General features: G+C 37.5%; 1 long non-coding RNA gene across 2 annotated transcripts; it reads right to left on the reverse strand.

The window, feature by feature from the left end:
* Nucleotides 1-3,688: 3,688 nt before the first annotated feature.
* On the reverse strand, nt 3,689-6,270 carry LOC111255485 (uncharacterized). Of its 2 annotated transcripts, XR_015318720.1 has the most exons (4): nt 6,160-6,270; nt 5,922-5,966; nt 4,538-4,659; nt 3,689-3,934 (listed from the first exon to the last, which is right to left on the reverse strand). It is a non-coding gene; the product is annotated as an uncharacterized LOC111255485 (long non-coding RNA). The 2 variants fall into 2 exon arrangements; XR_002675506.2 differs by lacking the exon at nt 6,160-6,270 and having other exon boundaries at nt 5,922-6,090.
* Nucleotides 6,271-18,353: the final 12,083 nt, after the last annotated feature.

Below are 18,353 nucleotides of genomic sequence, written 5' to 3' on the forward strand. Positions count from 1 at the left end.
GCAAAAGCCCACCCTAAGGTGACTTCAGGTTTAATAGAAGATTGAATTTTTGACTGACTACCTAAAATATTGCCAGTTGAGTTGAACACAGAAAATAAGCACCTGATAGAAAACAGTTTGAATTATTTTATTTCACTGAACAAATAACCACAAAAAACGATACCTAATAGGTGCTTATCCATTAAAAGCACAAAGGGAGCGGACTTTTATGAGGGCAACGCCCAAAACCCTATACCATGTATGCCGCTAATTACATTAACTCAAATAAGGTGAATGTTATGGCCTAACCTATCTCCAGCTCCAATAATAAGCAGCGATCCTCAACAGATGCATTGCTAAAATAGGTTTGTCACCTACGCTAAAGGATGAACAATCGTGAAATTATCATGATAACGAACTAAAACGGAACTTTTTTAAAAAATCGTTTTCTATTTGCTTCTAATGCTCAATAGGAATCGTTTCTATTTTGCAAACCAATCTTCTAAAAGTGCACGCATCTTCTTAGAGTTCGAACTCGAAACGAGAGAAATTTTTAGTTGAAGACGTATGCAACACTGACCGTTAACAAATACAAGGCTGAAACAAAGCAGATATTAAAATCCGCAGAAAACGATGTACCAACCTACTACAATGGTTCTATGAACATAGCTTGATGCGATAGCGATATTGCGATTCACAAAAGTAGTTACTCACAAAACAAATTGAAAATGATAGAAACATTCTATTTCTGCTTTGATACATACTAACTGTTAACTAATCGAGGTTAATTATTAAGGGGGTGACAAACAAAGTAGATTTTCTTATGGGACCATCGTTTACCGCGAACAGCTGAACTTCATTGAAAAAGTGAACTAGCAAACGTAACTTCAAAATGAGTGATTTTGTGAGCAGTGCTGCCTCGATTGAAAACATACGCGATGTACACATGCAGACAGGAGTACGTTTGTCCTAAAAATACTTGGTTGGTTGATTAATTTATTCAAAATAACTAGTAGAAATAAAGTAGATAATGAAAAAATTGAATTTAAACCCTCGATTTTCCAGCGTCTAAACTACAGACTTTTTTTTCACCGCTGAAAGGGAAGACCAGAGCGCAACATTTGGTGGACTAAATTCGGCGTATTTATAGAATTCTTTAGTGGTCAATTTCATTAGCTAGGTTGTCTGTTAATATTATTACAGACAGTTGAGATGGTGACCGTTAACAAAACGCTATATATCTAACAAAGAGGGAGCAATACGTCTTTTTGAAAACATTGGCCTTCTACAGCCCATGGAGGTTACCTCAGTAGAAAGAGTATTCTAAATGGAAGAATTTCAGAAAAGCTGAAAAAGTTTTATAGATATAGGTCCATTTGTCCTAATAAAAAATAGACTGTTTAGGCTGAGTTATAGCACCGGTCAGACAACGGGCTCCTCTTACCTATTTTTTATAGCTTACTGTTAGCTATTTCTTCTACGATAGACTTCGATACTGCTGCTTAGAGCTCTCCTATACTGATCGAATTGTGTTAAAACTTTATGTTCAAATAAGCACTTACGGTAATATCGGAATGAGCTGAATCAGTTAGCGTCCCGACTTGGACATTATTCGATGAATTTTATCACGATAAAAGTTTGCGGAAAATGCCTGATAACATGTGTTACGGGTATTATCTTGTTATTATATTATATTAATGAAACATTTACTGCGCGTTCGAAAATGATCTAATTCTAGAATTTACTACTTACCGAGATACCAAATTTCGATTTTATCGAAAAGTGTTGCGAAATTTCGCATTGAAAATTATCTTTTTTAATTAATTTGTTTCTGATTAATTTGTGTCTATTTTGTTAGTAGGCTATTTTTCCGGGACGCCCATATCATGCCCGACTTGGGCATAACAAGGCCAAAAGTCCAAGATTAATAATCCTATACTACAGATCGTAGTACTACACTTTATAGGTGTAAGCCTCAAGCAACGCATGATTAACAAACAAAATATTTATCTATTTTGTACCTTGTTTTACACACATAGGTAAGCTATATGTGTAATTTGCATCTAAAATAAGACGTAAAATACTATCAATTCAATACACATTATCCTAATAGTGTTTTAAGGCTCTCAGTAAATTTGCTCCCAGCGCAAACGTCCTCGTGAGAACGAAGGGAACCGTCATCTCGGTGGCAATCTAGCATTTGAAAATCGTTTGTTTCTACAGTAAAACTGTATGCGATGACGAAGTAAGTTACATTTATAGAGGCGAAATATTACAAGAATTAGAAAAATAACACGAACTTGCATTCAAGCCTTTGCTATCATACGTGCAAAGTGTATCTCACTCAATAATTGGCGATATATGTATAGAGCCCGTAGAAGCGGAAACTCAGCTTACTTACTTCGGATGAAGAAAAAAAGATACCTGGTAGTCATCGTCCTCCTTTTGTTAGATTATTCGTTTGGTTTCTTTCTGTGTAAAAGATAAAATATCCATAAGTAAGTCAACAGCCACCGAGAAACTAAAATCCAGTATTTAAATAGTGATTATCGAATCGATCACTACTTTAATCTACGATTCAACATATTGTCAGTTGACCTGTCTTATCTCAGTTAATAATAATAATAATAATAATAAGGATAATTTTACTAAGATTATGTTTCGCATATACACAAAAGATGCTCTGCGTAAAAATAAGACCAAACCTTGCTCAATCTACTCGTATTTCTCTTTTTAATTGTAAGCTTCTTTCAAAATTTAAAAAAGAATGCACATGCACCGTTATAGACTTGATGGCCTGGCTTGTGGCAACTACGAAAAAAGTTTAATTCCAGCACTTACTTGAAAGCGCCTTCAGACGTTTTTCTTAGCTATAGATGAAGTGCGATAAGCCTTCAGAGACACATAGAGAAAATACCGTTGCTAAATGAGGGATTCAACAAAATATTACTTCTGAAGTATCCTCAAGTTTAGAAGTATAAAGGAATCATATTATGTTCTAGAAGAATATTCACAGAAGAACGTGCTTAACAAACGAGCGAACATGCTAAGGGGTAGGGGGCGGTGAAATAGATCATAAGTAACAACAGCAAGATCTGTGGACAATTCTTCTAAGATCCAAGCTCGACGTACTGCAAAATGTCATGTTTAGTGCACGTCTGAGTTGTTTACGCTAAGAATTATGGCTATGGAAGGATAAGCTGATAATGGTGGGCCTTAAATATTCGACTTTAAGATTAGAATTACCAACATCTCGGGATTAAATCGATTGTGATTTTAGTGGTGATTCTATTCAATAGAAGCCTGAAGTGATAATGGCAATAGATGTGTAAAGGTCTCTTCAAAGGCTGGGCCGACGGAAGTTCGCAAAGGCTCAATGAATGGGTTATTTACGTCTGTTCCAACTCCGTTAGGTACAGCCTCAATGTGTTCACCTTCTCTGATTGATAAAATGGCGTCACGTCCCATTCCACGTTTAGCTTTTTCTACCATTTCCGTTTTACCAAACGTTTATAGATTATGAGGCTATCTCTCTTATTAGTTCTACGGTACTAACTAAGGCGATTTTTGAATACACCGGCTGATCATTTTTTTGGATTTTAAAGAAGAATCTCGTTGAACAGGCCTGATAATTGGTCAATTACGTAATAAATGTATTCGACTCGTCGTTACAGCTTATGGAAGCCATGTTTTTAAAGTCATGTGACTTTACTATTTGTGATCTACAGAAACGGCCAAGAAAAGACGATAAATAAGGCTTCTATATCGAAGTGGCCCAATCGAATGTAGCTTTGAGTGTCTGAATCTCTTTGTGCGTTTTTCGAATCTCCATACTTGCTGTCGAAAAGTCCAACCTTAACCGGTATGCGATGTTGTAGTGCTTGTTTACACCGTGACAATCCTGTGTTTAGAATCTAGATTTACCCAGACTTTGACAAAGGATTGTCGCAAATGGCTAAAGAATAGTAAATATATTTTTTAGAAGGTTTTAGGCTTCTTATGTAGTAAAATTTCTCTGCGCGTAATTTTCGGTCAATTTTTATTACCTGAAAAAATCTCTATACGCATATATTGGTAGAAACGTTTTTTTTTTTTAAATTTCCCAATTTGCTTCTAGGCTTAGATATCGTCAAATAAAGATCATTGCCTCAACAACCCTTTTAGAGTTAACCAGCCGGTAACACTGTCACATAGCAATTTGTACATCACTATTTATTATACAATATTTTCTGATTCTTTTTTTACCTTTTATTTTACAAAAATGGTATTTTCGCATGTTACCGTTTCGTTAAAAGCGTAGTAACATTAAAATTGTTGTTACTACTACTACTACTACTACTACGACTAAGCATACATCCGTATGCAGCACTCAAAAAGAAGCTGCATACTGCAAGTTTTTTGATTTTTTTGATCCATTGTACATATCATCTACAAGTAGCTACGAAATTATTTAGCTACTGTGTAGTTAGAACTTTTGAAAGAGTGTGGGTTCACTTTATAATATTATTCATGTTAATGTCCATAATATTAATACTAGCATGCGTAACCTGGCACGTACCGTGAACATGGAATTTTTCTTTGAAATATACAGCATCATATGCCCTGTGCCATTGTACTTTGTACCGTTTACGGCAGACGGTGGCGTCGGCGACTTAGATCCAGAAAGGCTCCTGTTCCAAGCTGATCGAGCAAATACTAATATTACTAAGTTGCATATGCCTAAAGACCTATTTTGAACCGTAACAGATGTCTGCTTCAGTTTGATGGTCTCATACTCAAATATTGATGGTGGCAATCGTAATAAAAATTGTTGTTTTAGTAGAGTTCCAACGTGACCCAAGTTTATTGACTTAGATCTGCTAACTTGAGTCATGCAGTATTTCAAATATACGAAACCTACCAAAACTAGCTTTCATTTGCAAGATGTACGCATTTAGTAAAATATCTGAAGCAAAGAAACAATTTTGCTTGCAGGCGAATGTCAGAAGTAGAACATGGCCAAATTAGAAATTTCGACGGTACCGATATTGTAATTTAGCTAGCAGTAAAAATTGACGCATCCTTGGCCATATCCGTATATGTTTTCAATTATGCGGTTATGAGGTGCGGACTCGCTGTGTCGAGCGCCACGGGGAAAAGGTCTCAGAACTATTCAGGTTGATTTGGACCATCAAGACTATTCTTCAAAAAAAAAAAAATGGCATTCCCTTTTCCATCTTTCTTTCCGATCTGTCGAGATCCTTGCCACTGTTTTGGGCGGTGTTCGTTCTCAGTGTTCACAGCATACGGCTCGTACTAGCAAGAGCTATCGTCTCTTCCTTAGTGAGAAATGGCACGGCGTTACCATTGTCATCGAATGATAAGGCAGTTGTAGCGCAAACAAAGAGAGGCACGAATCAACGTTTTCTATTTTAGTACAGTGTCGTGCGACGACCACGACCGACTCAGTGGGAAGTCGTGCAATCCTTGAAGGAGGAGGGGTTACGTAGGGGCAGGGTCGGCTACAGAGAGACGGCCATCAATGGCTCCTCTGTGCAGATGCGAAAGAAACGCATCGCTTCCGATGAAAAGAATGAAAATGGGACATCAGTTACGCCACTGGTCGTGGTTGTGTTCCACGTGGCTTTTCTAACTTTATTCCTGCCAATGGTTGACGTTTTCATTGATTTCACTCGAAACTGCGGCAATGTTAAAGATATGTGCACAAAAAGGGAGACATATTAGTCTCCCTTGACACGATCAATGCTTGTGCACATTGTCGCTAACAGTTTTTGTAGCTTTGTCGAGAATTTTTCTCACTTCAATTAAGCTCATCAAAAAACAAAGCCTCACTAGTTCATAGGCACACTAAAGGAACCTAACCTAAATTATACGTGAAGTCTAATCCAAAACGACATACGATCAGGCGTTGAGATACGTTAGCATATACTGACAACACTCACCACCAAGCATGCTACCTTCAGTGTACGATCCTCGTTTCTTGAAACCTAGAACCAACATATAAATCGTAGACAACGCAATAGTGCTCAAATCGAACTATCGCGAATTAACTCTCATTATAAATATAATCGGGTAATTATACACGCAATATGGACGGTGCCTCTCGTTATTTTCAACTTGACAGCGCGAACTCTCGCTAGAATTAGCACTACAATCATACCATGGTTGCAACACTATTACCTTTTTCGTCTGTGTCTGAATTTGTCCCCTAAAGGCCTGATGTCAAGATTAGAATCCAACTTTCCTATTGTAAATGTTTCAGTATTTCGATTAGTGCCACTTTTGGCAGTGTCGGCTGAAATTTAAACATCAAAAGAGAGATTTGTGAGGGGTCTTGAAGCCTCTTTAACTCTAAAAGCGTATTTGAAAAAGGAGCAATCACTAAAGTCTGCTGAGCCATTAAGATGCTTTACATATTTTGTGTTTCTCAAAATAAACTCTGTAACTTACACGGAACTAGCGGTAAGTCTGCGAATTTCGACACCTTAATTTGACTATCAAATACGCTCTCAGTATACAATTATGTATTTAAACCTGCATGAAACAACAAACGAATTTGTTCCAGCTAATTCTAATTTTATTAAGAAGCTAAAGTCCTCATACTAAATTAGTCTATGTAATTGTACAAATAGTATTTGGTCACTTAGATCTAGCTATCGGGCAGATAGCCGATGCTTTTGTTTGCAATTAAATGCGCGATATCCAGGCGGCGCTGAGTCGGTTTCTGACTAAAACGCTTCTGGAGTAACGTCACCTTGGCGGTGATGAAGGACCCACCCCGGGGTGCTGTCAGTAGTGCCTCGGGCATTTCTCTCTTGATCTTATTTTCTGTTTACGAACAGAACTCTTTTATTTGGATTGATTGTCTCGCATCATTGTTCGCCATTTATTATATTTTCTATTTTACATGTCAATTGGTAATTAGCTTGTCCGAGTTTGGCATGAACGTGGTGTGGAATATCTTCGAAAAATGAATACGTCTTACCGCATCGATTGTAACGGGACTAATGTCTCTCTAACTGCGAAGGCGTATTTCGAATATCAGCGAACATAAAGATCTCCTAATTTATGTTTCTTGAAATAAATAAAACTGCCAATATTTTTCTTATTTATTAGTGATTTCAACAATGCTGACTTACGCATATATTACAATTGCATAGTGCGTGCAAATTGAAGTTTGGCAAACTGTCTTCTTCAAAGGCCTGAGTGGATCTTTATAAAGGAGGAAATATTTATATAGTGAGCGGCGTATATAAAGGTGAACTAGGCATATATGCAATCAGTTTTGCAACATCGTTCGCTAGCATTGAATGTTTTGAAGAGAGCTTTTCTGTATTCCGAAACATACATATATAGATGCATGGGCCTAAACTGTGCACGGTAATAGATAGATAAAAGAATAATGAATAATAAGAGGCTGCTACTTTTACAAAACAGCGTTTCGGGTACATTACATATTCTTTGTTCAATAGGATCGATTTTAGTGTATCGTCTAACTCTCGGGAAAGGCAATACTTCCTAAAGTAATGGTACATAACAGCACATTGAGTTTGAGATCCATATATATATATATATATATCTTAGTATATAGTTGTTTAATATCTGCAACATATATATATATATATATATATATAAAATATAATAAAACAACCATCACTTTCCTACACGCTGATAAGGGAGGCGCCAGTCGCGACCAACTCAACCGTAATATAATTAACTTATTTAATACAGCTTTTTAAATGACGATTATTACGTATCACGTAAATCTTGCATTGAAAAGGCTTGTGATAATACTTTTTCATTGCAGTCGGTAACCAAGACTCCCAGCCTACATTTTGGTCTCGTTTGTTGCTCGTAGAAAATGCTTCGACAAGACGAACCGTTCCATTACACGTAAACGTTCAATTTTTAATATACTAAGCTGTCTCTTTTTCAGATGTTTGTTTGTGTTTCAATAACATACGTTTTGCCGATTTATAATCATTCGAGAAAACAAAATAAAAATACAACAAATAAAACAGAGTGCATTACTAAACCTGTGCGATGACTTTCTAAAAATATACTAGTTACACTGCATCGCTTAATTTGCTCGGTGCGATGCAAAATCAGGCTGAGACGAGGTAGCTACCTCTAAGTGCATTATAAATAAGGATTTCCTATTCGTTTAAAATGCTACATGAGATGTTTTTTTTCTTCTGTCTAAATTGGATTTTATAAACATCTCAGTTTCCAGAATTCTCCAATAGCTATTAGAAAGGGTTTTTGGCTTTCTGTGTCGTTAGCTTTCATGTCCAGCTTTAATTGTTCAGCGTAAATTGCACGAAACGCTTCTGAAACGGATTGTAAAATTTAATGTTTTGAGGAAAAATATAGGAGAGACAATGGGCCTAAAACCGAGTTTTGAAGGGCTCGCGGGGACGCTTAATAGATAACTTCTCTCCTATACCACAACCATTCTGTTACCAAGTAAATTTCTATGCAACAGAAGCATCGTTCGCTGTAAATGGAGCAAGCAAATGCAATAAGAACTAGTTCTATTGTTAACAGTCAGCTGACTTGCGCGTTCTAAATCCGTACCGTTTAGGGCCTAAGAGGTCAGTCATTTTCAAATCACTAAATGACTCAAGGTTTTTTAAAAATCGTATACTGAATTCCGCCATAAGTTTTTTTTTTTTAAATATTGGCGTTCCGTTGAAAGCGATCCAAACCGTGCGAAGAAAAATACACTTGAAAAGTCCTATCGAACGCATTGATTACATCGGAGGTCCCATTTATCTTAACCTTTAGAAGCTCGTTAACTTTAGAAGATCGTTAAACACTTGAATCGTTCAAGGACTTTAAATTCGAAACTTTCTTCACTCAGTTATTTAAGTGCGGATTTAATTACATTGCTACGATTAGGTTTTTCAGTTTGATTATATAATCTCTGACGTGTATATTCAATGTATCAATGTAAGTTGTTCCACAAAAAAAGATATTGGACGTTCGATAATTTACAAAATTGATATAGCTGGTACTCGCCTCGAAAGATTGAACGGGTGCACATCTTCTCTAAGGTTGTAAGACTAGAAAAGGAGTGCTCCATGAAATAGTAGACACATCGCTCTTGCTGCACCTTAATCAACTTTTTAGAAATTGTCGTCCTTACTGAGACGTTCGTTTAAGCTGATTATAACATTGTAATTAATTGTCGTGTAGTTCGATTTTGTGAGAAAATTTGTTATAGCAAAATTAGAAACGATGTCAGGATTCGGCGGTACATTCGAATTTGAAAAGACTTGTTTTAATTGGGCGAATTTAACCTTCGAGTAACTTGCAAAGGTCTTTGTTTACGTGAAAAATCACTGCGTTTTTCCAGAATGGCAGAGCATATTATTGGGTGTTGAATGTTGCAAGCAAGTCTTAAAACCATATATGTTCCTTGATCACCTCAGTGTGTTTCGGAATTAAATACATGCACTAGATATCGTTTCTCAAACCCTTTATTACCTTCAGCAACCCGGTGCGGATTAATCAACGACTTGAAATTTCACTGTTAAGCCATATGGCAGCGATGGGCATAATATGTAGAGGTCAGTGTCTTAGAAATCCATAGCGATGGCCTGCTTTTACAAATGAATGTGTCCTGAAACAGACGAACGTATTGATATTATTTCTCTTATTTACTAGTCTACCCCCGCCACAGCCTGTCACATTTCAGGGCCAAGATGGCAGGTCAATAGCCATCCCAGCGTCTTTATCCTGTGGTCGGAATTGGGTCTTTGGTAGACGGTGCTCAAAGAATTACGAAACGGGCGGGACATTTAAGGGTCATGGCATTCTATCGCCATGAAGTTTTGCCGCCACAATTTCGGCTGCAATGACAATTTTCATTAAGTGGAATTAAGTTGGAATCACCTTTCTAGGGTAGTCGTTGGCTTGCGCTCAGCCTATCAGTTATGCTCTCGTCTCCTTTTTAGCGATTTCCTTGAACGCCTCGATCAATTCGTCTGTTTTGCTCCTGACATGAATAGGGCTGAGCTTACTGTATTGTACATATTGCGCTCTCCGTGCAGGTCGCAATAAACCTTTCGATCTCGTACACAACTTCCAAATAAGCTATCATTATTTTCTCTATAGTGCACAGCAGGCCGTGGAAGCTAGCGGCGATATACGGCCACCGTTAGTTCTCCTATATCGTTTCGCTAGGCCATTACCTTTATTATACATTCTCCACAGTGGCGTTCATTCACTTTATAAGGTAAAACTTTCTCTTACAAAGTTATATTTGAGTGCCCTATCATTAATGCTAATTTTTTTTGCTCCACGTCCATAGCGAACGTTGTATGGTAGACGAGGGGCCTCATAGGCCGTATTCTATACTCGATTAATCTGCTATGGTATAATTCAACAGTCACATTAGGGCCCTGGTTTATGCCTTTGGTTAAATAGTACTCTTTGTTAATTCTTAGACTAATCTCGTTGTCCTTCTAATTTTTCTTAGGACTTATTCCCAAATAACCTTTTATTTTATGACCTGCTGCTATCGAACGCTTTTCTGTTTTCGCTGCTGCTGCTGCTAACATTACGTATTTTTCAACCGTTTTTCATTATTGCTATTTATTGCTATTTATTGTTGTTCGCATTTCTGCTTTCCTGATCTAATTTTTGCCGTACTGTGAGTGATTTCGTGCGTTTATCAAAAGTAGCTTTTTAATTCCGCTTAGGCGTTTCCGCCTGACAGTCATTGCGCGGAAAGATTTTTATTATTACTATTATTATTATTTATTAGACTAACGGAAAGATTATTTGTTCGGTGTCCGTATCGTCGAGCATTCGTCAGATGCTGTGTGCTCATCAGATATTGACTAATGTAAACGTGGTTTATTTCTGACTGCTTTATACTCGCCATCGACACACGCCACACGACACGTGTGACTGAATAAAAAAAAAGTTCTCTAGTTCCGTATATTATTGTAGCTGTCAGTTTACTATGCATATGCAACATAAGATTTGTGTTACGATGTCTAATTTAGCATCTTCTCGAACTAAATCTTCGTGGCTCTTCCAGATTCCAGTGAGGGTATAACATTTAATATATATTAGTATGTATATATATATATAGTAACTTTAGTCATATAATACCTAAAAAACCCTAATGAGCTCCATGTAATTCCTTCTCAAGCCTTATGTTGCATAATTTTCCCTGTTTGCCGTGTAATATGCCTTTCGTAGGTCAAAGGAAAATGTAATTCGTCTTTTTTCTTCCTGTCGAGCCCAATTTGTAGTTCCGTAAGTAGAATTAGGAAGTTTTCTATGCTAAGTCTTGCACAAAAAGTACTTTGCTAAGGACTAATAATTATCTTGTTTCTATTTTGCTTCATAGCTTGCGTCCCAGAGTAGGTAGCCTATAGGTAAACTTGTTACTTAGACTGGGGTCCCGTTTCATATCAGGACCCAAACAAGAGGCACATGACTACAAAGGTAACGGACGCTTGCTCGTAGCCGACGAAAGAGAGTCGAGTCTATTCAGGCCGACTATGCCGCTCTTGTTCCACCGATCTATACCTATCGAATTAGCTCTATTATAATTTAACGACGGATGAGTATCGTTTCATGTCTTTACTATATGATAAATACTATGCCATAAATAAACGTGCGTATACTGTAGAGGTAAATGATAGTTCAGCGGGCCTAAACATTGTGATCGGCCAATATTAAATTGACTACTCATATTCTGATATTGGATTTAGCGCAACTGGTGATAATTTTTACTTTGCTATCGAAATTCTCACACAGTTGGTTGAATAGAGACGATTTTATGCCTATATCCATCGTACGGCTATTTGTTTTACATTTAACTTAAATAGGGGCATTTAGTAACTCGCCAGCAGCAAGTGCGGTCTAAATATAATGTATTTGCTCAGTGTTACTTAGTGTTTCGGTCGGTATAACAGCTTATTTAGGCATAATAAATGAATAGTATGCGATGAACATCCATATTTCATCGCCATTTACGCTAAATATCCCAGTAGCCAACGTCATTTTGTATCTTATTTTAACTGTGGCCGTTAGCGGAATTTACACACTAGCCTTTGAAAGGTTACTTTAGTTTTTAGACTCCAGCTCGAGTTATAATATTGGATTGAAATTCTGCTTTCTCACCATATATACTCAGAGCTTCACTCGAACTCTCGCAATGGATAGACTTATTTAATTTTGTTCGCTAAAACCTTTAGGTCTGATACCGAACAACTTGTCTGGCCTGGCTTTGAGACCCTTTTTACTGGCAAGTGCACTGTCATCGATTTCGTTCGACGATAATAGGAGAAGGAGATAATCCGCCATAGCTAAATCTGGCCAATACGGAAGAGGTCTTGCGCGGCATTTACAATATTTGTTTTACGCGCCTCTGATTGAGCTTGTTCTGTTGGAAAGCCTTTTTCACTAAATGCAGTTGACATGTATACAGGTTTTTGTAGACTCTCTTGTGCTTCTCAAACTTCTAGCGTATAAAGTCCTTTCAGCCGTACGAAACCGCAGTCACTGTTTCCTTGGATGGAAATCTGGCTCAACTCTGGAGATTTGGGCGTATCTAGCCGAGCTGCTCATTTTTTTCCATTTGGAAATACCACTTCCTGTCGTCGGTGTGGAAATGTATCATTATGGTCGACTGTCTCTTGGCAACGAGTAAGATGCCGAAAGGCCGTGTTTCTTTACAATGTCCACTCAGTTGATGTGGCATTCAGAGTAAGCGAATCCCCATTGAATAAAGTACCTGTTGATAGTTATATGGCTGCAGTGTTTTCTCGCCTCACGTACGAATTTATTGGCAGCCGTCTTTCTTCAAAAATGCCTTCAATTGATTTTATTGATTTCTAGATTACAAAATACTTCGCGTCCAGTTTTTTTCGGTTAAACGACGTGATTATTTTTGCTGTTTCGTCAACTGTCTGGCTTCCGCAAACTGTCAAATAAAATAGGTGATAAAAATGCCTCAGCTCGACATGAAATTCTCTTAAGTTATAGTAGGCTTAAGAAAGCATTTTCAAATTAGCCCTTTGGTGTTCAAGGAAGGTTCTATTTAGGTCATCTGTGTAGGCTCTCTAGCTACTGACCGGTTGTCTATTACGATTGAAGTATTTGCTTTGCAGAAATAATTAAGCCAAGTATATGGATTAACCTCAAAAACTTTGTGGCTTGCCGCTGGGCGACGCTGCCAATACATATACATGTATCGCAGTATGTTTCCATCGTGCGTGCCATTCTCGAGTGATAGTACGGTACTGTTAGTTGTCTTTGTAGAAACCACCCACCACACGCGTAGCGATAATCAGCAGTACTCTTATTACTGACAAACGAATAAATCGACATACCAAATTCTCGTAAGAACACACTATATGCACGCCCTAATCAGGCCACATCAAATCACGCAGGGAGGAGCTTCTTCCGGATGTCCTGATCGTAGCTATAGTGATTGTGTGTATTTACCCACGTGAATTAGTATCAAAAAAGCTGCGGCGAAGCGCATGGCCTTTGAGCAAGCTGAATTCCTTTATCGGTCTTCATATGCGGGGCTCCCGCTATCGCAAACGGTGGACACATACGTTAGTTAGTAGTAGAACGTAGTAACGGATGCAGCTGCCGACGAAACAGCCAAGGGCAGCGGTGATATCGTTGTCATATGCCCATACTTATTACGTCAGCCAGCACTTAACGACCATCTGATCAGTTTTTGTTCTGTGTTTGATGGCCAACCTCAAAAATCGATTAGTTCTCCTAATGCCGCTTGACTTCGTCATTGTCTTGTAATAACTGAACATTAGTTTTTATGACAAAGTCAAGCGAATATTTTATACAATTCGCGACCAGAGTCATTTTAGACATACATATAATTCATTTACATGTGCTTCCGTAAAGGGTGACTACATATAAGAAAGAGCTATAAATAATTGCCGACACTACATTTTTGAAAAAGAAATCTTGCGTGTTATTTATTGCTTTTTGAAAACCATATAAATAAACTTATTAAACATTTCTATGATTACGGTATTCTGGACTAGGCCATATTTAGCCATAAGCTTAATTTTAATATCTAGCAAATTTGAAACTAATTCTGTAAGTAAATAATATCGGTTTGTTTCTCCGTCAGTCTTCTAAATATTCTAATATATTTAATTTTATAATTTGCATGTTTTTAAGATATATTCAATGCACCTTATATGATTACTGTAATCATGTATTACTTACATCTTCTACTTTTTAGGACGGGCTGTGAATCCCCAAAGGAAGCCTGCTTTAACTAATAAATATTGTATACATTTATAAAATAATTGAATAACAAAGCCAGTAAATATCGCTTATCTGTCGAGGTGCCTTTAGTTTCGATGGAAACTGAAGTCAACGGTGACTTATTTATGACACCAAAAAGTATTTTTTGCCTAAAAGGCCTTGATAGCGTGAGTGTAATCGCTTTATTCTTCAGCGACCTGAAACTATTACAGAACCGTTCCTATTGTCTTTGTCGTTTGGGAATCTTTGGGTTAAAACAATAGGTATTTAAGATATTTTACTTTACTTAGTAATCAAAGATTTCTCCCAATATACTTTTCATGCACTCGAACTTTGGTAGGAACAATTTATCGCATACTTACCTACCTCTACCTTGTCAAATGTAGGTATATGTAAACTTGTCTACCAACCGGTTGCTATGACATTCTGCATGCTTGCACGCAACGAGGCCGTGAATGCTATTTTCAGCAACTGGGTTCTGTCACGCGACGAATAAAATCAAACCCACAGGCATGTGGGTTTGTCTTGTTGAAAAATTGTTGCCAGCCAGACTAAGATACTCTAAAAGCATCGTTTGACGCCAACGGAATTCTGGACAGAACGAAAGTTGCATATATATATACACACATACTTTATTTAAATGACGTGTCAATTTAAGTAATAGAATAGTTCTGCCACCTTTTTCGTGAAGGTTCTCGGTCTTACATACAGAATAATATTCATATATTATATGACATTTCTATTTATCGTACTTTATATGTTCGAGACAAGAACGTTTTATAAGCATTACTGTGGGGAACGAAAAGTTTAACGGTAGAGGCCAGCGAAAGCCGACTCTGGAAATTACATAGATATGAGAAAAAATTGGAGAAAATTGCCGTATTGTGAGATCAAGACCCACTTGTGCTTTGTAGAATCGACTTTACGCATAGAGCTATTTTTGTGATGCCTAAGATGTTTGAAGTTATATAGAATTAATACTATCTAAAAATTAGTGTAGCGTAGCTTTTACAAATGTGGAAGACAACTATCAGAGTGAAGTCGCATCCATTGTGAGAAAATTTAAAAATGCATATAAGTAAACATTATTTAGCGTTTTTACTAATAAAGTTGCAAGATGAACTGAATATCTAAATACCTCATTGTACCTCCATTCTAGCTCAATTTTCCATTTAACTGCCAGAATCTTCAGCTGCCACCGCATTTTCTTTTGAATGGTAAAGCAACAAGCGGGCCCGGTAACTGGTAATGTGAGAATACTTGTGTTTTTACAAAATGTATTTACTGGATACCTCAGATACCGAAACCGCAGTACATTAAATCTATCATTTTTCATTAAGAAATATTTGTGTAAAATATCACTATTATATGTAAAAAAAAAACTGCAGATCGTATACATCTTTTTAGCCGATACCTTGATTTTCCGCATCATATGCATGCAGGGACTAAATACGTATTTAAAAGAAGCTTTGCCGGGAGTTCTCCATGAATAAGTAAGACTTTATTATTTGTGCTTAATGTCGTTGTTATCTAGCCGACAATGTAACAAAGGTTCAGTGTCGTAAGCTGCTATCAACTTCGAATACTATTCATTCCAATAGGAAGTGTTTTTTCAGAAGGCGAAATTACAGTATTGACACATATAGCTGGGACCGTATGATACATGGAGTGTCCGACTTGACTCGTACGGCGTAACTTAATTCCACTGAGACTAATACCAACCAACACACCCGGTTTCTTAAGCTCCACTTTCTGCTACCCCGAAATTTCATCGACTAGTACTACATACTAATAGCACAAGTGGTAGGTGTCTATGGACCAATTAGCCCTGATTCCGGCCTTGCGAGGTCCCCCGGCCTCATTAGATGCATAATGTCCCAACACTTACGGAGCTGGAATTCTAGTCGCGTCGTCTGCTTCGTCTACAGCTTTGCAAAAGGATTTCATTCCTCACTGCGGCCCACGCACTCTTTTTCGTAGAAAACCTTACTCCGAGTTGCCACCCCACGGTAGTGGCGCACACGAACTCGACCAGGTCTGCTTGTCCCGTTCTAGGCAGCTCGAAAAAGGATATATTGCTCTCGGATTGGCACTTTCTCTGTTCCAAAATTTTATTTTTGGTTCTTATGTTCACGGCTTGAGAATTGAGGCAGGTAAGTAACGTGCGGACAGAGTTATCCTCAGCGCTTGGTCGCAGTAGGCACATATGTCGGATAAGGCTTTTCCAAGTCTATGTAGACTGGAACTCCCTATAGCCCTTGATGATCTATGTTACGTGAAACTCTAGCTTTCCTCCAGAACGTTCCAGCCATTTCCCGATGTCTAGTTACAAACTGCGGCCCCGCGTATATATTGTATAAACTTGTATAAACCCCACTCGGCTTGCCACGCCTCCATGGTAGTTTCAGTGCACTCAGCTTCCTGAGAGCCTTCGGAGCCACTATTACGTAGTAGCTTCCTCTCCTTTAGCTTTAAGTCCTACAGGGGCATTTCAGCCAAAACAAACGTCCCCGGTGAATGACAAGGACCGTAATGAGATTAAAGGTAACCAAAAATATGCTACAAATAATAAAAGGAAGATCTGCACACGAGTCATCAAACACAAAATTCTTCGAACCGGCAAAATCTGAAGAAAAAAATGCATCTAGCAAGAGACTCACTAAACCGTTAGAATAAAACAATCTATAATGTGTGATCCAGTTAATCACCCAAACATTTATCTCGAAATTTCTTAAGTTCGGCCTTTTGAAACTATATAATTTTCGGTTCATGTTAATATCGTAGGCAATACGACATACGTAGGCTCTACAAAAAAAATCAAACGAATATAGGTTTTTTTTCGAAGCCGATGAAATTTATAGAAGAAAAGGATGTCCCAGATTGAATTACTGCCTCAAGCTTAACTATTTGCTTGTGTTTAAATGATGTAGCCTATTGCGGCAGGTAAAAAATAATTATTTCTACCTAGCCTAAAAGAACTAAAAGAAGAAAGTGAAGCGTATCTACAGAGTGGAATTATTCGCCTGAGTGGTCTGGAATCTAAACTCCATTCTCTATATATAGTTTGATACCTGCGCCCCTTTCAATTAGCTAGTTGAATAACGAACTAGACAAAGCTGCCCGAATACACAAGTCAGTGAAATATTTTCCTACGGATATAATAAGAAGAAAGTAAGCTTCTGTATGTTTCGGCGCTTCACCTAAAAAGCACGCGAAGACTAGAGTGGGGACACTAGATATACATAAACTACCTTTCTTATAGCTCTTTAGGGTAATGTAGCGCTCACATGCTTCCATGAGGACATAAAACAAAATAACTCTGTTTGCTACGTTGCGGTTGCGTCCATTAGAAGTGGAGTAGGGGCAGACAAAGAAAGATACCACTGTTTTGAAAAGCGGAGCGAAAGACCCGTAGGATCGGCAGCTACTTTGTTGGCAACTTTGTTGTGACTCTAGGCTACAATAGGTTAAGGCTTTTGAACGCGATGTATAAATGGTCTCTTTTAAATTTTCAACAAAGCTCCTCGGTACATTTAGCTGTAGCAAAAAAGGACGTCAAAATCCTCATATAAAATAATTCCATTTAAATGTACCTTTGGACATGCATAAACCTATTTTCCTTAGCCAAGCAGCGTGTCAAGACTAAAATACAATCAATTTTTAAGTAAAATTAATATGCTGTAGCAAAATTAGTATTGTCACTCCCTATTACACCTATTTTAACATTTACATAAAGTGAATGGAATTTGTTTAGATAGAGCACTGATGCTCATGTGCGAGCGAATGCAACGGCCTTTCGATTAGTTGGGGAATTGTCCATGCAAAAACTTTTTCGTCATAATTCTATCAAGAGTAATAATTTTTATCAAGTTTTTACTAAATATAGTTCTTACAGGTGGCAGCGACGCAAGGTACATAGAGGCTAAGCTAACGTAAGCCATCATTGATTTGAATAATAAAAACAAACTTTTTTTTTTATATTAAACTTCTAATCTAATACTATATATGTTTTCACCACTTGACTAAAATGTAAAATCTTCGGACATATCCATAAAAAAACTAATAATTCTTTTATTAATAATCTTTGTAAATACATTCTCTAT

Source organism: Varroa destructor, unplaced genomic scaffold (genome assembly GCF_002443255.2).
Source record: "Varroa destructor unplaced genomic scaffold, Vdes_3.0 BEIS01000001.1, whole genome shotgun sequence".
Taxonomy (NCBI): Eukaryota; Metazoa; Arthropoda; class Arachnida; order Mesostigmata; family Varroidae; genus Varroa; species Varroa destructor.